Source organism: Ambystoma mexicanum, chromosome 10 (genome assembly GCF_040938575.1).
Source record: "Ambystoma mexicanum isolate Mex_15411 chromosome 10, UKY_AmexF1_1, whole genome shotgun sequence".
Classification (NCBI taxonomy): Eukaryota; Metazoa; Chordata; class Amphibia; order Caudata; family Ambystomatidae; genus Ambystoma; species Ambystoma mexicanum.
The window spans coordinates 973162372-973184356 of record NC_090932.1 but is presented as its reverse complement, the minus strand read 5'-3'; positions in this window follow the sequence as shown (position 1 = coordinate 973184356).

The following is a 21985-nucleotide window of genomic DNA, read 5'->3' as shown; positions in this document are numbered from 1 at the left end:
TTCGCTAATTCATGGTACTCTGATATGAGTGATGTGGGGAGAAATGCTGTGACTGGGAGTTGCTATGTTTGTTGACTCATTTCACACGTGCCAGAGGCTCCCAAGGTGTTAGTACCACAAGCAATCCCAATTATAGAGGCATAATGCCTGTTTCATCTTGCTCTATGCAGAATAAAAGGAACATTATAGGCACATAGTGTGCAACTGAAACAGTTGGGCCCAGATTGTGATTGAGTGTGTGGAGCGACCCTATCTGATGGTGATGGGGCAGAAACAATTCAATAATAACTGGCAGGACATCACACTACCTTGCTTGGCAGAGGGAATGGTGACATATAGCAAGGGAAGGATAGCATGAGTTGTCACCTTCTGTGTGTAAATCTGGACAGAGCATATCACAAAGCTGACATGGATTGCAACAATGGAAAAGCTGTTGCGAGTGCACACGGAAGAAGAATATAGAATCTGTTTCTGTACCAAAGGTACACTCTTTGTCAGCACAAACGAACACTGTGTAATAAAACTCTTTTGAACACAGGCATGAAGAAAGGAATAGCGGCGCTGATGGATTATAACTGGGTCTGCGGACGACAAGCTTACTTGCACCTTGCACCATCATAGAGGGGCTGTTGTTCGCTAATCCCAGATGAACACCTGAAGAAGGGAGTACTGCCTGCAGAGGGCCCAACAAGTTTCCCCAGAGTAGAAATTGAAGATTATAGCTTGATTCCCAAACAAAATCCCCACATCCAACTAGGAAAAGGACAGTTATAAGAAATGCAGAGGATGAAAAGATCAAATCATATATCTAAAAACTCTTCCACATTGCTTGCGGAAATACCAGAGGAATACAGGCTGTTCAGTTCAGCAGAATCCTTTTTTGCCTCATTACTCTTGCCAGGAGTGCAATGCCAAATGGTTGCAAATAGTGAGGTGTGAACTGGTCCAGCTCGTGAATGACACAGAGAATGGGTTCTACGTGGTCAAGGTCGAGTTGCTGTAAAAACAAGGAAATATCGAGGCTGAGTGCCACAAAAGGAAATACACCAAACACGGGCTATAAAGATTCACAGATCTTTTATTCTGCGCAGTTTACAAAGAAACATATATACAGATAGCTATCTGGCTCTCAACACCCCGCAATGAGTACCAGCCCGTCAAAGAGAGGAGAGAGAGTGCTGGACATCTAAACATTTGTGTTTTTATACAATTTCAGCAATATTGTCCAGCCCCTCTACATGTTAATAATCTGTGGTCTAGAGTTTGTACCTAGTTCAGATTCGGTTCAAATAATATTTTACAAAGGATTACACATGTTTGTATTTCCACAGTGCTACAATGACAATGTATGCTCTCAAATCCTACAACAAGCATCTTTTACAACTATGTTACAATTGAGTTTGGCCTGTGTCCACACTTGGTGTTTTCACCTCATTGTCCCAGATGTGTATTCGCGGATTAGTCTTGTGAGCGCAGACAATGCTAGGACAACAGTTCATGTTCAGTACAAGGCCTCATTACCTAGTCTAAACAGTTGGCTCTTGGACAGTCTAACCATAAACAGAACTCAAAGGTCGACAGGCTTGGTTGCAAGTTAAAAACACAATCCACCATTTTAGAAGAGAGAATGTACGAACAGAAATCAAAATGGCAGATGATTCTAAAATGGCGGCGAAGTCGATCCAAAATCGGAACTTTGCAACACGGTTTTCTTCACAGAGCAACTAGGCTTTGGCAAATATAAATCAAAAGGAGGCATGATATGATTTACGTTTAACAAACCCTCCTTTTGTCCTAAGCTAAGTGCTAAACTAAAAACTAGTCGCTTTACGAGTAACTCCACGTCTCAATGTCCATACAACCTGAATCGCATTCATCAGATATGTCGATCGCCATAAGATCCGCGACGGAAATTTCCTTCATCACAAATTCGTTGGTGATTCCTTCCGGTGCGTGTACCTTTGGTCCTAACGTTCCCATAGTCTGTGCACAACATCCCCCTAACATTGAACATATGGCAGGAAGACATTGTATACAGCAACAACAGAACAACACAATACCCAGAATTATCAATAAGACCGAGAGAAGCTTCCATCCCCAAGATCGTAAAAAGTCCCAGAACCAAGCACTAAGATCCCAGTTTCCCTCGGGAACATGTACTTCTGAACTCAGGACATGCAGATTTTGTATTGCCTTAAAGATGGTTGGGGAGGAATCTGGTGCAAAAACACAGCAAGCGGACCCCACTAATTTGCATACTCCACCACGCTCAACCAAGATGATGTCTAATACCATCTGGTTTTGTAGTGCCACTAATCTGATTGCCTTTTGCTCTAGAGCCATGTTATAGAGTATGTCAGTGGTCCGGTTGATGGTTTTCTCCAGTACTCTTGCTAGTCTCCTGACACCCTCAGAATTCATAATCTGCCCCCAAACAGGTATAAAGGATTTTGCTGCATCACCCAGAACTTGTGACAGTGTATCGCCATTCTCGTCCCGCCTTGGACGAGCCTTAGAGATTTCAGTGGTACTGGCTAAATATACCCCAGGTAGCAGAATTCCCAAATAACAAGTTCCCTGCCAATCCCTACGTAGCCATGGATAAGCTTCATTACCGCAAACGAAGTAGACAGGTTCACCTACATGTAAAGGTCTGTCCTCACTGGTCAAGTTTGCAACACTAGTGCAACCCTTGAAATCACCCATTGACTGAGTACCATTCCTCTGTATGAAGAAAGAAACCGAGTTGCGGCTATGATTAACAGTGTAAAAAGGTGGCGTGGCATCCCTATCGCCTATACGAGCCATTTTAAAAGAAATCAGAGATTGAAAAGGTCGGGACAGTCTATCAAAAGGCCTAATAGAAGCAATATTAAGCTTGTTCCTATTTGCGAAGAGTGAGCATCCCAGAGGCGTTAGGACTTTCAAACTCGTTCAAATTCGTCCCATCAAAGTTCCCTGAGATGCTATCATTCCATCAGCCAAAGAATAGTGCCCGTAGAGAAGCATAACATGCAGTGGTTAAAGGCAAAGGATGAATATACCTGCCCAACCCCTTTTCCCCATGTTGCGGTAAATGGGAACAAATCCAACAGTTTGTCCTGTTAAAAATAGCATGAGTTGCATTCATTATAAGCAGCAATGTATTATTATGATAGCTCTGTCTATGTTGAGAGTCTCTAGGAGATAGAGGGTGCAGGTGCATGAAAGGTGTAGATACAGTAGGAACATTCTCAGTAGGCAAGAATGTTTTAAGCAGACGTACTTCTTCTATATACCAAAATCCTAAAGCAGCTAATATTGTGAAAATGGTTAACGCAATTACAAGGAAACAACATGTTTTAAAAGACCATGGGCCTCATTACGACCCAGGCGGTAAGTTACCGCCGGGTCGTACCTTTACCACCATGGCGTAAACTACGTTTACGCCATGGTGGTTGGCGGACTTACCGCCCCATTCCGAGGTCGGCGGGGCGGTAAGTCCCCAATCCCCATTTACCCTTCCCCATTCCCATTTTTGCCCCATAGGGCATAATGGGAGTGGGGAAGGCGTTAATTACGCCACCGTAAATTACGGTGGCGTAATTAACAACATGGTCCCTTAGCGCCATGGATTTTAACACCTGGTAAAAGCAGGTGTTAAATCCGCCATGGCGCTAAGGGACCTCGGAATCAGGCGGTAAGGGTCGGCGCTGTTTACGCTGCCGTAAACCCCTTACCGCCTGGGTCGTAATGAGGCCCCATGTATTTGATTGTCCATTGTCATTGTTGGCCACACACGCAACTGTTTGTTCGTAGGGTCGATAACAGGCATTGTTCCTGGAAGCTCTTCACCGATAAGTTCCTGCGAAAATCTCCGTAGTCCGTTTGCTGGTGATCTCCTGATCACGCCTTTTCTTAGTCTTTCCCTATCTCCAGCCACCTACTTTCCTTCAGTGCAGAAAGTTACCAAGGACAAGCTCTGTGATTATTTTCCTTGTGGGCACAGCCGAACCGTGCAGTAAGTCTAGCTGTGTGGACGCAGATTGTACCTTGTGACTCCTGGTACCATGTGGTCTGTGAACAGTACGTTGTTGCTTCCTGATGGAAGTGATACATTTGCAGAACCAGACAAAGATGCAAAAGGATCTGCAGGAGAGTGCGGAGACGAAACAGCAGTTTCCCCAGGCCCCGCGGGCTCAGTGAGTGTCTCTGAAGAACTCTCAGTGCTGCTCAATGCTGGAAGATCGCTGGGAACAAAGGAAGTAAGTTTCTCCTTATCTACTTCATCATGTGGCAAAGGGAAAGGTATCCTCTTGACATGCGAAGCGTGGATCCAGTGTTTCTTTCCAGCTACTCGTACGGCAGTCTGTGTGGCCAGGAGGACTTGAAAGGGCCCTCTCCACCTCAGTGCGAGACAGGATGCTCTCTCAAATGCTTTGGTCAGCACCCAGTCACCAGGTCAGATGCTGTGACCTGGCTCCTCGTATTTGGCAGGGAGGGTTTCTCGCACCTGTTGTTGAATCAAATAAAATTTTGAGTTAAGCATCCACAGTATTCAGAAAGAAGTACATGCTCTATATCCCTCAAAGCCCTAGGTTTAGGAAGATTCCAAATGTTGGCCGGCCTACCCATTACCACCCCGTATAGGGAGAGCCCAGTCCTAGTCTGAGGGGTCGTTTGCATCGAAAGTAACACTATCGGTAAGGCGCCCGGCCATTTCAAATTGGTGCCAGCACACGTTTTAGTGAGCTTGTCCTTTAAAATTTAAAATTCCATTGTGCCACTCTACCAATCCAGCACTCTGAGCATGTCTGGCCGAATGGAATCGTTTATCGATCTGTAATCCTGTACATATTTGTAGAATTACAGCAGCGATAAAATGTGGACCATTGTCCGACCAGATGACCCTCGGCAAACCAAACCTAGGAAAATATTCCTTAAGCATGGTTTTCGCCATTTGCTGTGGCATCTTTTACAGGGAAGGCTTCGACCCATTTACTAAAAGCACAAATAACAACCAGAACATATTTAGGATTATTACAATGCTCCATTTCAATAAAGTCAAAGTGAATCACCTCAAAAGGGACAAAAGGTGGACCAAAACTACCCCTTGGTGTTGATGTACCCTTCCCCATATTGTGCTGTAGACAGACCATGCAACTCTGGACAAAACGCTCAGCAGTTTTCGGGATGTTAACATTTACCCAGACAGATCCTAACATTTTGCAAATATTCCTAGCACATATGTGAGTGGGACCATGAGCCATTGAAACCATCATAGTGATGTACGCGTCTGGCAGCATCCATTTTCCCTCTAGGTTATCAACCCAACACCCATCATCATCTAACTTCGCCAATACCTCAGCTCATTGCTTAATTTCCTCTAGAGTGGCATCGGCTTGGATATTCTTTATAGAATCAATACCTTCATCTATAGTACAGACATTTGGGGCTTCACTTGTAGTAAACATATCTGAATAGAGATCAGTAGCAGTTTGTTTAGCTATCTGGTCAGCGAAAGCGTTCCCTTTTTCTACATCATCTGTAATTTTATGATGTGCCGAGCACTTCATAATTGCTAGCTGAGTGGGAAGCGCAAGCGCTGAGAGTAACTGAACTATCAAGGTGCCATATTGGATCTTCCTTCCATGTGAGGTCAAGAAACCTTGTTCTGCCCAAAGTCTACCGAAGTTGTGAACTATCCCAAAAGAATACTGACTATCAGTATATATGTTTACTCTAAGCCCTTCGGAAAATTCACAAGCTCGAGTCAATGCAATAATCTCTGCAGCCTCTGCGGAGTTATGCAAAATTATTTTGGTTTCGTTCCATGTGAGGTTAAGAAACCTTGTTCTGCCCAAAGTCTACCGAAGTTGTGAACTACCCCAAAAGCATACTGACTATCAGTATATTTGTTTACTCTAAGCTTTTCGGAAAGTTCACAAGCTCCAGTCAATGCAATAATCTCTGCGGCCTGCGCAGAGTTATGCAAAATTCTTTTGGTTTCCACAATCGTGCTTAGTGTAGTGATGGGATAAGCAGCAGTGGATGTACCATCTGGAAGTTTGAAACAGGAGCCATCGCAAAACAGCTCCCTTGTGGATTGTACAAAGGTGTATCTTTCATATCAATCCTGCCTTTAGTTTCTTGTTCTGTAGTATAAAGGCAGTCATGTGTCATTTCGTCACTGCAAGCGAGATCTGGGGGTAGAGGAAACAATTCAGCCGGATTCAGTACACAACATCTCTTAATTTTTATATGCGGTGCAAACAAGATCAATTTGTATGTCGTTAATCATGCGGAAGGGAGATGTGTTTGAGTTCTATTTAATAGAACGCCTACAGAGTGAGTTACCAACAAGGTTAAAGCATGGCCTAGGACCATACCCTCGCTCTGTTTTACAGACGCAGCAGCAGTAGCGACAGCTCTCAAACATCTCGGCAAAGCGCATGCAACAGGATAAAGGGTGGAGGAAAAGTAAATGCACATCCTGTTCTTCCCCCTATGTTCCTGCGTTAACACAGCCAAAGCCCATCCATCACGTTCATGCACATACAACTCGAAGGCCTTTTCATAATTTGGTGTGCCCAAAACCGGTGCTGAACACAGTGCGGTCTTGAGCAGATCAAAAGCTTTCTGGTGTTCCAAGTTCTATTGCAATGGCAAAGAAATACCCTTCTTTGTCAGAGCCAACATTGGTTTGATCACTAGCGAAATGTTTGCGATCCACTACCTACAGTAAGAAGCCATTCCTATCAAGGCTCTGACTTCCTTCTGTGTATTTGGGACAGACATGCTAGAAATGATTTTAATTCATTCAGGTGTCAATCTTCTTCCCTCCTTTGACAGGAGATAGCCTAAATAGGCGACCTCCTGTCGACAATATTGAAACTTTTTCAGTGAAGCTTTCCAAGTTCTTTGGCAATGGCAAAGAAATGCCCTTCTTTGTCAGAGCGAACATTGGTTTGATCACTAGCGAAAAGTTTGGGATCCACTGCCTACAGTAAGAAGCCATTCCTATCAAGGCTCTGACTTCCTTCTGTGTATTTGGTACAGACATGCTCGAAATTATTTTAATTCATTCAGGTGTCAATCTTCTTGACAGGAGATACCCTAAATTGGCAACCTCCTGTCGACAATATTGAAACTTTTTTCAGTGAAGCTTTATGTCCATGCTTTGCTAGATGAATAAGCAACAGTACGGTGCCCTCCTTACAGGCACTTTCTGAGTCTGCACCTAAAAGAAGGTCCTCAACATATTGAAGCAATGTGCAAGTAGCAGGCAACTCAAGTGTATCAAGCTGCTCTTTCAAAGCCCTACTGTAAATGCTCGGACTTTCCGTGTACCCCTGTGGCGCACAGGTGTATGTAAACGAGCATCCCCCTAGGGTGAACGCAAACAGGTATCTGCTATCCTTGTGTATAGAAATGCTAAAGAAGGCATTCTTAAGATCTACAACACTAAAATGAGTAGCAGAAGCTGGGATCATCGTTATATCGTCGTTACATCAGGCACAAAAGGATATTGTGGAGTAACAATCTTGTTGATAGCACGTAAATCAATGATACAATGAAAAGGAATTGCATTATCTACTTTCTTATACACCAGTAAAATCGGACTATTGCACGAACTACCTGCAATTTCTTCAATTACCCCACGGTGTACAAAATCGGAAACTATACACTTCAAAGCTTGCTCACCATCAACCGAAATCTTATACTGTGGAATACATGGCAACTTTACTCCTGGTTTCAAAATGATTGTAACAGGCTCAATCTGCAAAACATCATTATCATCAATCGCCCATAAACTCTCCGGAACGTCACTAAATTCCGGCGGCAAAGGGCTAGTCAGAAACTGTGAGGCAGAAAATTGCTGTGGTGAAATCGTCAAATGCACTCCATCCGAAGAACAATGAATTACCGCATTTAATGCCTTCAACAGATTCAACCCCAACAAATTCTCAGCACAATTTTGGTGTGAAAAGAAATGGACAATGATCCATGAATGGACCCAGTGAAATCGTTACCGGCAAAGAAACCTGACTAACCACTGGTGTACCAGAAAGCCCTACAGAAACATTAGTTTGCCCTGACAGTGGAATGTCTGGAACCCGTGAATGGTCAATGGAACCCTTCTGTGCTCCTGTATCTATCAAAAATAGATGTTTCCTCTTGCCCACTATCATTTCAAGGTAGGGACCTTTCTGATTAACAGGAATAGGCGTTGGTTACAAACCCTGCTTCGGGCAATCCTAGCGAAACAATATATCATCAAAGGGAAGGTCTTCAGAGAGATAAGCAGTAGAAGGATGACCAAAAATATTTATATTATCCATACTCAGTGTCTGATTTTCTTGCGAAAAGGACTGAGGATTCTGAGAAAACTGGCTTCTACCAGGACCCCTGCCCCAGGGCGGCCTCTGAATCCTCTACCCATGATTCCAAATGTTTTATTCGACCTCTGCTGGAGGATCGGGCATTGTGCTCGCCATGTACTCTCTTGTCTGCAATAAGCACATTGGTTCGCGTGTACAGGACCCAACGGCATATTACCTTGTGGACCATACTGACCCCTAAACTGTGTACTACCCCCTCTAGGACCTCTAACAATCTGTTGCAACAACACCTTAGTTTTCAAGTCTCCCTTTTTCTTTCAATTCTTTTCTTCTCATTATTGACTCGGTTTTCATAATACTGAGCCATATGCAACACTTCAGACTGAGACTTAGCTTGCCAAGCACTCTCAGAAGTCATAATATGTGACTGGGTGTCAGGTAACAATCCACGCACAAATTTGTCTACAAATAATCATTTTCCAAACTCTGTGCTTAAATCTTGTCCACTAAAATCTGAAAATACTTGTTCAAACTGATTAAAGAAATTCGGTAGCACCCTCAGATTTCCCTTGGATACAAGCAGTAAGTTTGTCCCAGACAATCCTTCTCTCAGGAATTAAGGCTTTCAATGTTGTCACTATTCTATGAGGCAAAGTCAGTATCACCTGTGGTGGTCTCTCACCAGCATTCCTTTCTCTATCTTGCCTAGCCAAATTATCCCATGTGTCCCCTAACCCCGGTACATTGTCTACTGTCCTAATCTGTTTCCACAAATCAGCAGGTAGGAGCACAGGAAATAACAAATCTATATCACCCAAAGTGAATACTGACGACGGCAAGACAGATTCCATTTCTTTACAGAACCCTGTCGGATTCTTCCTAATATCTGGGATAGATTGTCTAATAGTATTCACCTCCTGTCTTGAGAATGGGACATGAAAAAACAGCGATACATAATGTGCATCAATGTCATAGGCGGCTACACCCGTTGCCGCATTAGCTGGAACCTCAACTTTAGGGACAAATGTCAGAGGAACCTCTCTCATAGGCAACTGAGAAGTAGGCAACTGCAAACGCTTACTGAGCAGCAGAGCTAAATCGAGCACTAAAGCAGCTGGAGGAGTGTCAGACGAAAAAGCTCTCTTGAAGATATTCAATAATTCTGTGGGACAACAAATCTTTCTTTTTATTCATTCATCCTGCAGGTATTCTACCATAACCTGTATCACTTTCCTTTGCATTTCTGGCGCATACTGACTATAAGTGTCATGTACTTTTACAGGAGATATCGACATGTCTGAAATCCATCTAAGTGCATCTCGTGTGCAAATTCATGTTTCTTAGCTCATCGATTTACAAAGACGAAGGAACCATTTCTGTACAAACATAGCGCCCAAACTATCACCATCTCTTCAATCATTCCGTAACCTTTCCAACTACCTTCTATACTCAAATACCCTCTCAACATGCTCAAATACTTTCTCCGCAGTATCTCTTGGATATGCTAAAACATTCAGATCCCTCAACCCTTGTAGGAGATCTACATCATTCAGTCTGTTCCGCATTATGGATAAATGAATTCCCAGTCCTTCAATAAAACATTTTTCTCAGGAAAAATTTCTAGATTAGAGAGTGTAGCAAAAACATCAGATTGTTCACCTTTCTCCCTGCACTGTCTACCCCACGCATTCAGATCTCGCTTTCTTTCTTTAGAAACTGTATTGCGAGTTACAATTTTCGATCCCGCTCCCTTATCAACTACAAGCGGAACAGAACCACTTGGAAGAGAAAGAGTAGATCAATCTTGTACAATAGGTAACAAAGGTGCTATCCCTGGTGCAAAAGACAAATCTACCAAACCTTTAGCAGCAGGCAAAGGTGGAGGTACAGGTGGAGGAGCAACAATAGGAAGAGGAGCAATAGCTGGTCGTGAAGGAGTAATAAGACGTGCAGGAATTACCATGGGAGGAGGAACAACAGCAGGAATAGGTAAAGCAGCAGGAATAGGTACGTATGGAGGTGGCGGAGTGGCACCAAGCCTTTGTTGATTTAAAAGCTTGTCAATTAATTCATCAGATGCATGAAAATCTTTAGACAGGTATATTTTCTGTATACCAAGTTGGAAAGCCCTATCCATATTTCTAGCTGACTCTGACTGTTTTTGTTGATCATACAATAACACTTTCTCGGCGTTCGACATATGTCGATGCGCATGTACTTTTAAGCTGCTGCATAGCTTCTTTTTTCCAATTCTGTAATACATCAAATGCTGCAGGTCTACCTTTTTTCTTTACCAATATAGATTCTAAATATTCTATGCTAGGAATCTCAAAGCTACCATTGATTGGCCACTGAAGTTCGGAAGCATGTCTAGTTTGTTTGTGCCAAATATCATCAAACACTAAACTACCAATGCTGTACTTACAGTACATAGTACATGCCGGCGACCCCTCCTACGGTGCCAGATGGCCAAATTCCAAAGATTGTCTGTCTCTGCGGAATAATGCCCTGACACAGGCAGGCAATTTCTCAGGCATGTCAGATTACTGGTGTTACCTGGTCAATAATTGTTCTTGCGAGGACAATACTCCAAATCAAATATCAGCATACTTAGGAATCGGGGCACGACTCACCTGATCAAACGACTAAGGCAGGTCCGATCAGATTACTAAGGACAACAAAGGACCCTCGTGGTTGGTGATTTTGGCAAAACTGCCCGCCTCGATATATGGACCCTCGTCAAGATACCATCTCGGACCGCATGCTGACTGTCCAGGGATCGGATCGTGCAGTACTGTTGAGGTGTCGCGTCTCATCCAAGAAGGGGCCCCCTTTCTCTCCGTCTGATCCCGGTCCGGTAGCGGCATCAACACTTCAACGAGATGGCATCAATCTTGAGGGTCGCTATTCGGGCACCATCTGTAAAAACAAGGAAATATCAAGGCTGAGTACCACAAAAGGAAATACACATAACACGGGCTATAAAGATTCACAGATCTTTTATTCTGCACAGTTTACAAAGAAACATAGATACAGATAGCTATCTGGCTCTCACCAGCCCCAATGAGTACCAGCCCATCAAAGAGAGGAGAGAGAGTGCTGGACATCTAAACATTTGTGTTTTTATACAATTTCAGCAATATTGTCCAGCCCCTCTACATGTTAATAATCGGCGGTCTAGAGTTTGTGCCTAGTTCACATTCGGTTCACATAATATTTTACAAAGGATTACACAAGTTTGTATTTCCACAGTGCTACAATGACAATGTATGCCCTCAAATCCTACAACATGCATCTTTTACAACTATGTTACAATTGAGATCGGCCTGTATCCACGCTTGGTGTTTGCACTTCATTGTCCCAGATGTGTATTCGCAGATTAGTCTTGTGAGCGCAGACAATGCTAGGACAACAGTTCATGTTCAATACAAGGCCTCATTATCTAGTCTAAACAGTCGGCTCTTGGACAGTCTAACCATTAACAGCACTCAAAGGTTGACAGGATTGGTTGCAAGTTAGAAACACAGTCCAAAATTTTAGAACAGAGAATGTACAAACAGAAATCAAAATGGCGGATGATTCTAAAATGGAGGCAACGTCGATTCAAAATCAGAACTTTGCAACACGGTTTTCTTCACAGAGCGACTAGGCTTAGGTCAATATAAATCAAAAGGAGGCATAATATAATTTCCGTTTAACATTGCGGGTGTTGAGACTTATGACAATGCAAAATCACTACGTGCTAGACATGTTAACAGTGATTGGCATTTGCAAAAAGTGTGGAGATTCCTGCTGTACATTTGTGCCTCTACAGGATGAGGTGAATGTATAATTATCCAACATCATTGCAGCAGTCATGGCCTGGGTGTTCGCATTAAGGAGGAGGGAGGAATTCAGGACAGTGATTGGCTGGCTATTTATTTTATTTTATTTATTTCACTTTGTGTGGTGCACAGTGGCCCTGAGGCATCGTGGTGCTGTTACAGAGAGTTTGCTTAGTACATACATGAATGAGTCAAAAAACAATACAAAAAAGGAGAAGGATACATTATATACGGAGAGAGAAGATATGCGTGATATTTATCAGGAGGTACAGCTTCCTGTGGCAGTGCCAACATCTTTTCAAATGCATAGTGGGGACATGTTTAGTTGAACAATTTGGTTTTTAGCAATTTGCGGAAGACATTGTAGGATTCTTCATTTCTGAGTGCAGTGAGGAGGGCATTCCAGTTCTTGGGGGCTAGGTGATGGAAGCTAGAGACTCCTGCTTTTACCCTTTAGAAGGGGGGGGCATGGATTGGGTTGGCAAGATGTTTTCTGATGGGTCTGGATGACAGGTTGCGGGCAATCCTTTCTGAGAGGTAAGGAGGGGCATTAAGTGACAGGCACTTGTGTGTGATGGCCATTGTTTTAAAGAGGATACATTCTCTGATAGGTAACCAGTGCGTGTCTTTCCTGGCCTGAAAGATATGTTACCTTTTGAGAAAGCTTAGTGCTGCTCTGAGGGCATTGTTTTGTGTTACTTGGAGCTTATTGATGTTTTTGTCTGATTTGCCAAGGAAGAGTGCATTTCCGTAGTCGAGATTGGTGCCTACTGTGGCTCTAGCTATTGATAGGTGTTTTTTGATAGAGAGGAAAGGCTTGACAGCATTGATGATCTTTGAAGTGAGGGCAGCGGAGGAGGCTATTGCACTGACCTGACGTCTCATGGTCAGTGAGGAGTCAAGGTATACCCCTAGGGTTTTGAATGATGATGACACAGTAATGGTGGTATTGTCAATTTCAAAGGTGCTGTATTGGGAGGAGAGTTTCTTAAGTGTTTCTTTAGTGCCTACCACAAGGATCTCTGTTTTATCTCCATTCAGACAGAGGCCATTGGCTGCCATCCATGTTTGGATAGCTGTCTAGATGTTGGTTAGTGCAGTAGCGTCTTGTTTGTAGACGCCGGTTAGGGGGAGTAGGGTATCGTCGGCATAGTTTGTGTAGTTTATGTCATGTCAATACAGGTCTTTGAAAAGAGGGAGGGTGAAGATGTTACAGAGGGTGGGTGCTGTGCACGAACCTTGTGGAACTCCACAGTTTATTGTGGTAGGAGAGGCACAGGCTATTCTGCACTGTACTGTTAAAGTTTAAGCGTGTGCTTTGGTAGCTGTTTGCAAAGATGCACTAATGGTGTAACTTCTTCCATTTCTAACTTTTACTTCTTCTTTTATTACCACTTCGCTTATGCTCTAATTACAGTTTTCAATTTTATTTTTCATTCAACATACACTTATGAGCGAGCACCAATCGTAGGAAACTCCAATCCCATTATAATGCAATTTATTTTTACTTTAATCTTGCTAAAAAACAACCATCAAAGTTTAATCTTAAAACAAACACTTTCTGCGTCTTACTTCCACATTTCTTTATTACTTGAAACATTTATTTTTCTCAACAGTGACGTCAGCACACTTTTCAACCACATAAAACAAAACAGACGGACATGACCAGTCACATGTACGTGCACCTTACAATCCTTTCCTTAGGACTCGTCTTACCCTCTACAATCTAGGAACAGGGTGTATCTTTATAGCTTGGCTACACCTCACAACTATCTTCCTCGTATATTACTTGCAACACTGAAGTCAATATCTTTCCCCATATACATATATGTTATGCTCTTACTCCTGCATTATACTTTATCCCGCCTCCCTCTGTTACTCTCCGTTATTTACTACGCATGCATCCCTTTTTGCCACACTCTTTGGTCTTTCAGTCACTGTTCGCATGCTTTCGTTTTCGGACCCTCGCGATCACTGCCTTCATTACCGCCTCTTCGAGCTGCTTTTCGATCTGCTTCTCATAGATGTGGGAGGGGTTCCTATACAAACTAGGGGTCCCGTCACACCCAACATGCAAGTTTTGGTTCCTATTTCTAACCACAATCTATGGGAGCCTCACGTCCTGTCAGCCGAATGGCAAAGGTTGTGCGATATTGCCGAGACCCTAAAGTTTACTTATGTCGACGGCCGATGGTATCTTATCAAACCATCCTCTCTGCTACCAAGTGATCTGGGGACTTCCAGCTGTTTAAGATGAGTATCAATACCCTTGAGATGGATGGGGATGCAGATTTTAATAAAAAATCAATAAATCAGATGACACAAATAGCTTGGCAAACAGTTTGTTTCAAAGTAAGTAAGTAAAACAGGGAGTACAAGGAACATCTGCAATCGCTCAATACTCAACTCTCAACTCATTTAAGAAAAAACATATTTTTATAGACCAAATGTGTCACTACTGACGTGTAGACCTTGCGTCATTACCAAAGTCATCCTGCATGGCAAACTTCTAAAAACTATCGGGAAGCTGGATTGGCTCTAAGTGAACTACTAAGTATAGGTAAAATATCTGTATAGAGTAACAGAGAAAAATAATTGGATATTCAACAACAGGTGGGACATCTAAGCCCTCCCTTCAAAATGGCCACTATGAAAATCACTAAATGTACAACGTCCCATTGGCTACACAACTATAGGACCCCCAACTACGTGGCCCTCTATAATTGGTTGGCTACTAACCCCATCAATAACATTCCACCTATGTGAGCAGCATGCAGACTGAACAACCAGGTGCGGGTGAGCTAAACTTGATACCAGCTTCCCACCAATTAAAAAGGACACTCCATCATCACCTCAACGGTTCAGTGTCAATTAGTGTCTGAAGTTGGCCTTGAGGTTGTACTGTTCTCTGGGATTTTTTAAGGAGTATGGGTACTGTCTGGCTTCCGTGCGTAGTGTGATCTTCTCATGCTTCCAACTTTCTTCCATTACGTGACTGGACACCATGAATTGAGCCTTTTTCATGTATTTAACTGTATTTTCCAATAGTCCTCTGATGTCTTTGTTTATACTTGACCTTCTTGAACAGGAGATTCTGTTCTTTCACGTTAATTGTATCTCTTGTTAGCCAATTTTAGTTCTGATAAGACCTTGGCTCTTTGGCTCACCCAACTCCTTAGCGGAAATATATTCTTTTTAATCCAATTGCTTTTGTAACTGCGACACTGAATCCGAGGCCTTCCTCGTTGTTCAAGACTACTATATACGTAGTGGAACCTTAATTCTTTATTTAATCCATATGTATCTATGAGGTGTATTGTTTGTTTGTTTGTATATTTGTTTATTTATTTGGTAATGCGCACCAAACACTCAGATAGCTGGGCGCAGCAGTTACAAGAATATTTGAAGCTTAGTTACATCATGAAGGTTCAACACATAAACATGAAGCAAATTACATTGTATACAGTTTACGGTCGAAGGTAAAAAAGATATGTAGTACACAAAGAAACATGCAGATAGTCGTAGGGTCAGGAGGATGAGTGGTTAGAATGGGAGAGTCATTTCTTAGATGTCCTTGGTACGAAACCAGCTCAGCAAGGTACGTCTAAATCGAGAGTATGGCTGTTCCGTTCTAAAGGCAGTAGGGATTGCATTCCAGGAAAGGGCAGCTTTTACTGGAAAGCTACCTCCACCGGCTTTTGATAGTCTACATCTTGGAATTTCTAAGCAGCCGTGGTTGGATGACCTAGTGTGGTGAGTAGAGACTTTTCTGGTCAGTCTGGCAGATAGATAGGGAGGTGCAGCATTATTGAGGCATTTGAAGGTGAGGGATACCATTTTGAGTAGTATCCTGTTGCTAATTTTTAGCCAGTGCTGGTCTCTTCTAGTGTTGGAGATATGATCTCTACGGAGTATATTCAGAGCTGCTCTCAGGGCATTATTTTGTAGTATTTGCATTTTATTCAGGGTAATTTTGTTAGCGCCGACGTAGAGGGCAAAACAATAGTTTAGCTTAGACATTATTAGTGCATTGGCGAGCGTAATGCAGCCAGCTTTAGATAGAAAGGGTCTGCAAGCTCTAATCAGTTTACAGGTATGAGCTGTAGATGATGCCATGGAGCTGACTTGTTTTTTTAGTGATAATGTAGAATCAAGGTAAAAGCCTAGTGTTTTTACCTCAGTTACTACTTTGATTACATTGCCATCAATATTAAATGCAGCGTAGCTGGGGCTGAGTTTTTTTAGGTTAGAGTCAGAACACAGAATCAGGATCTCAGTTTTGTCATCATTTAGGCAGAGGCCATGTGAGGCCATCCATGCCTGATTGAGGAGGTATATCCTGTTTACCAAAGCCGTGTCTTCGGCAAAATTGCCTGAAAGGGGTATGAGGATCTGGGTGTCATCAGCATAATTAGTGTATGTGACACACAGCCTGTCAAGTTTGTCAAAGAGTGGCTTGGTAAAGATGTTATACATTGTCGGTGAGATGCATGAACCTGTGGAACGCCACAGGTAATTTGGATTGGGTCTTCTGAGGCTGAGGGGGAGAACACTCTCATCATACAGTTAGCTAGGAAGGATTGTACCCAGGCTACAGCATCACTCGAGAAATATGCAGCTGACGCTAGGTGTTCGCATAACACCGTGTGATCCACCAGGTCAAATTCTGCTGATAGGTCGAGGAGGAGTAGCATAGCTGTTTTACCTTTGTCCTTCAACTTATTGACTTGTGTCTTTAAATCAATTAGAGCTGTTTCAGTCCTGTGTTGTGGTCAGAATCCAGATTGGCACGATCCTAGTAGCAGGTTGGCCTCGAAGTAGCTTTGGATTTGGAGGTGGGCTATTCTATCAATGATTTTGAGGAGGAATGGGACGTTGTGATGGGTCTGTAACTGGTGGGGATGGCCGGCTCTAGGGTCTGTTTGTTGAGGAGAGTTAGAACCCAGGATTCCTTGAGGTTGATTGGAACAGTGCATAACTTAAATGAAGTGTTGATTAGCTTGGAGATGAAGGGTGCTAAATCTCTAGCTGCATCTCTGATTATTTGTTCTGGGGGGCAGCGGTCACCTTGACAGTTAGAAGGCTTCTGGGATAGTATTACCTTTTCTGTTTCGGTTATGGAGATATTAGTGAATCTGGAGGGGGTAGCAATGTTGGGGGTTGCAATGGGTGGGGTGGGATGCGTCTCAGTGGAGTGCAAGGATGCTTTTTTATTGGCTATTTTAGTCTGAAAAGTAGCTATTTTGTTAGCTAAAGCATTTTGGATGCTAGTGCACCACTGCTTATCTTTTGGGATATTGTCCATAGGTGGAATCAGGTTTTCCATTTCACACAGGATGGTGAAAAGCTCCTTGTTATAGGAGTTAGCCTTAGTGATTCTTTCATTGAACGTGTCCTTTTTGGTGAGGATTATTTCTTTCTTGTACCTATTTGCGAGATTGGTTAGAAGGGTTTTGTTCTCGACCGTAGGGGAGCGTTGCCAACTAGATTGGAGTTTCCTTTTTTGTGGTTGTCATTCTTTGAGCTGGGGAGTGAACCATGTATTAAAGTGTGATTTTTGTTTGCCTTTGCGTAGTTTGATTGGCGCAATCGTGTCAAGGGCCTTGGTCATAGGGTCATTAAAGGTCTCTACTAGTGTGGTTGGGTCGGAATTATTAGTGATTGAAGAGAGGGTAGGTAGGAGGAGAGGAAGTAACTTTTCAATAGTGATGTCTTTTTTGCTTCTAGTTGGGAGCGGTGGCGCTATTTCCATGTTTTTCTGATTTTGGGGTTCCATTGAGGACAAGAAACTGATAAGGTGGTGGTCTGTCCAATGTTGAGGGGTTATTTTGGTGATAGTGATAGAGCAGTTCAAGTTGGCTTCCCAATCTAGTATTCACCCTTTTATGTGAGTAGGAGCAAGGACTTTTTGGGTCTGGCCATGTTCAGTCAAGATGGTTTCAATCAATTGAGCATGTTTATCCTCGGGATCGTTGAAGCCCAAGTTGAAGTCTCCTAGCAGTCTCCTAGCAGTAGGAGCTGTGAGGTGTCCTTAATGTTGTTGGTGAGGAGGCTGGAGAGGTCATCCTCAAAGGTACCTATAGGACCAGGAGGTTTATATGCTAGGGGAATGGTTAATGTGCTATTATTGGAGATCGGGAGTTTGGCTGAGAGTAGTTTGCAGGATTTAATTTTCGGGGGGTGTGGTTAGCCTTAATGCTAGTTTGGTTTTGCCTATGATAGCAAGGCTGCCCCCTTTGGTATTGGGCCTGTCAACCCTGAATATTTTGTAATTATCTGTTATGGCTAACATGAGGGCTGGGCCTGCTGCATCATGTAGCTAGGATTCAGTAATAGCCAAGATGTCTAAGTTGTCAGTGGAGAGTAGGTCTGCAATTTTGGTGGTATGTGTCATAAGTGATCTTGCGTTGATGAGGGCTCCTGAAATAGTTATTGTTTTATTCTGCCTTTGGAGAGGGGAGGGTCGTTGCTTAGGGGGCTTAGTTCTAGTGTAATTGCAAGGAGAGTTGGTGATGATGTGGGTCTGAGTTTCTAAGGTTGGTGTAAAGGGATTGTAGTCTGTGATGAGGGTATTAAGCCTGAGATGCGAGTTTGTGGTCCTGATTCTATTCATTTTATGTTTGTAGATCCGGGGTAGTCTTGCTCAGAGTCTCAGGTTTCTCTCATGCGGGGTGCAGGGTATAAGATTAATACAGGCCATTATATAGAAGGCACAGAGAAGTATCAGTCGTATGTTGGTCAGTTGAATCTTTATGGTGTGCATAATTCGGTTTCACTAAAAAAAGTTGGTCTTAGGGCTCTGGATGGCAGGTAGTCACCTAACGGTAGAGATGCATTTAAATATGGTAGGCTAATTCCCGGGTTAGCATGATTATATTTGGGGCAGATAGGTACATTTCGTGCTCTGAAACACTTGTGTACGAGTGCGATAGAAATAAAATATCAATATCAATATCAATTTAGAACAGGTAGCTGTGTCACATATAAGCCAAATGGTAGTGTGGGCAAGGATAGGCTAATCCTGTTTTTGCATGGTACTAATCAGGGCTAATGAGCAGATATCACAATATCACAGTATTCTGGAAAAGTAGGCTAGTGAGCAAATATCACAGTATCACAGTATTATGGGCAAGTAGGCTAGTGAGCAAATATCACAGTATCACAGTATTCTGGGCCAGTAGGCTAGTAAGCAAATATCACAGTATCTCAGTATTCTGGGCAAGTAGGCTAGTGAGCAAATATCACAGTATCACAGTATTCGTATACAAGTAGGCTGGTCCCATGTTGGCATAGTACTAATCAGGGCTAGTGAGCAGATATCACAGTATCACAGTATTCTGGGCAAGTAGGCTAGTGAGCAAATAACACAGTATCACAGTATTCTGGGCAAGTAGGCTTTTGAGCAAATATCACAGTATCATAGTATTCTGGGCAAGTAGGCTAGTGAGCAAATATCACAGTATCACAGTATTCTGGGCAAGTAGGATAGTGAGCAAATATCATAGTATCACAGTATTCTTATGCAAGTAGGCTGGTCCCATTTTGGCATAGTACTAATTAGGGCTAGTGAGCAGATATCGCAGTATCACAATATTCTGGGCAAGTAGGCTAGTGAGAAAAATATCACAGTATCACAGTATTCTGGGCAAGTAGGATAGTTAGCAAATATCACAGTATCACTGTATTCTGGGAAAGTAGGCTAGTGAGCAAATATCACAGTATCACAGTATTCTGGGCAAGTAGGCTAGTGAGCAAATACCAAAGTATCACAGTATTCTGGGCAAGTAGGCTTTTGAGCAAATATCACAGTATCATAGTATTCTGGGCAAGTAGGCTAGTGAGCAAATATCACAGTATCACAGTATTCTGGGCAAGTAGGATAGTGAGCAAATATCATAGTATCACAGTATTCTTATGCAAGTAGGCTGGTCCCATTTTGGCATAGTACTAATCAGGGCTAGTGAGCAGATATCGCAGTATCACAATATTCTGGGCAAGTAGGCTAGTGAGAAAAATATCACAGTATCACAGTATTCTGGGCAAGTAGGATAGTTAGCAAATATCACAGTATCACTGTATTCTGGGAAAGTAGGCTAGTGAGCAAATATCACAGTATTCTTATGCAAGTAGGCTGGTCCCATTTTGGCATAGCACTAATCAGGGCTAGTGAGCAGATATCACAGTATCACAGTATTCTGGGCAAGTAGGCTAGTGAGCAAATATCACAGTATCACAGTATTCTGGGCAAGTAGGCTAGTGAGGAAATATCACAGTATCACAGTATTCTGGGCAAGTAGTCTAGTGAGCAAATATCACAGTATCACAGTATTCTTATACATGTATATGTTGGTGCTTGCTTCAATCTATTTACTATAAGCATTTGGCTAGCTTCATGATTGCTTTGATGCATTTCATGTCATCTGTACACTTTTAAAGTAACTAAATATCTTCATCATGTGAGTCGCATAAGTTTCTTCATCTTGATCCCAAAATGTCACTTATCCTTAGCATTTCTTCATTCTTAATAAATCGTCTGCCTCTCAGGTCTGATTATCTTCCATCAATGGAATTGTTTCAGTTGTGTATGACGTCACCATTCATCCTTGTCATTCAGTTTCTTTGTTTCATCCGGAATCGCTTTCAAATGATCATCATAGTGTCTTGGATGTAGGTATGGTTTCCTTAATGGATACTTTACTTCCCATATTCTCTTAGCTATAGGCATTCTTATGGGTACTGCACAGAGTCGTTGCTCTTCTTCTTGCCTTCTGATTGGTGTAGTATATGTCACATAATTTGGTTCATACTTCTCAGGTAATGTAGGCGGTGTAGGTGGAGTAGGGGTACTTGGCTCCTCCTCTACAAGTGTCTTACACCACATGTATAAAAGTAGCTCAGAGTGTGTCTTACAGATAAGCGACTGCCAATGAGGAACTAACACGCGTATATTCTATAGGTATATATGTTCCTCTAATTCGATCCCACCCCTCAATAGGTTGTTGCAACTTGCCACGTAGGATGACATCATAGGTGACACATCTAGCATTATATAAACTAAGTATGACTGAAAAGGCATTGTGCTCCTGCATTAATCACTCCATGAGTGTTTATTCACCCTGCTTTACTTCTTTGAGATTAAAGCAGTATTTTACCATCTCTTTTGAGTCTTTCCAGTTATTTGATCTGAGATATATTATTGGTAATTCCATCTAGCACACAGATGCTTCGAAGTGCTAGAGCACACTTTCCTGGCCCTACAGCGCAAGGATTCACATGGCTCTGACCTGCCCTCCACCATCACCACGCCTGTCAGCTCTCACCAGGGCAGCCCAAGGTGCTGCTCACTGTGGCTGTCTCGGTCACCAGGACAGAGGAAGGGCCATGACAAGTGGCCACAGAAGTGACTGACCAACTGCATCAATGACACAGCGTCATCATTGGGAGTGCTTGGGGAGGGTGTGATTGGGGAGGGAGTGTTTGAGGAGGGAGTGATTGGTGGAGTGTTTGAAGAGGGAGTGATTGGGGAGGGGGTGTTTGTAAAGGTTTTTTTTCGGGGCGGGGGAGGTGGGTCACACATTGTGTTATGATAATTTTCTGTTTCATACATATAGTCAAGCACATGTAAAAAGGTCTGGACATTCATTTTTGAAGTGGTCTGCTTTATTGTTACTTCACATCACATGCAATGAGGGCCATGGGTTGTGTGCATTGGATGGGTGGTCAAAGAAGATCTCAAAGAAGATCTCAGTGAGATCCTGGTGGGCTACACGCCGATCCCTGAAAACCCTGTGTTGGTCTTGTCACATGTATTCAGCTGCATCTCCATCTCCATCGTCTTCA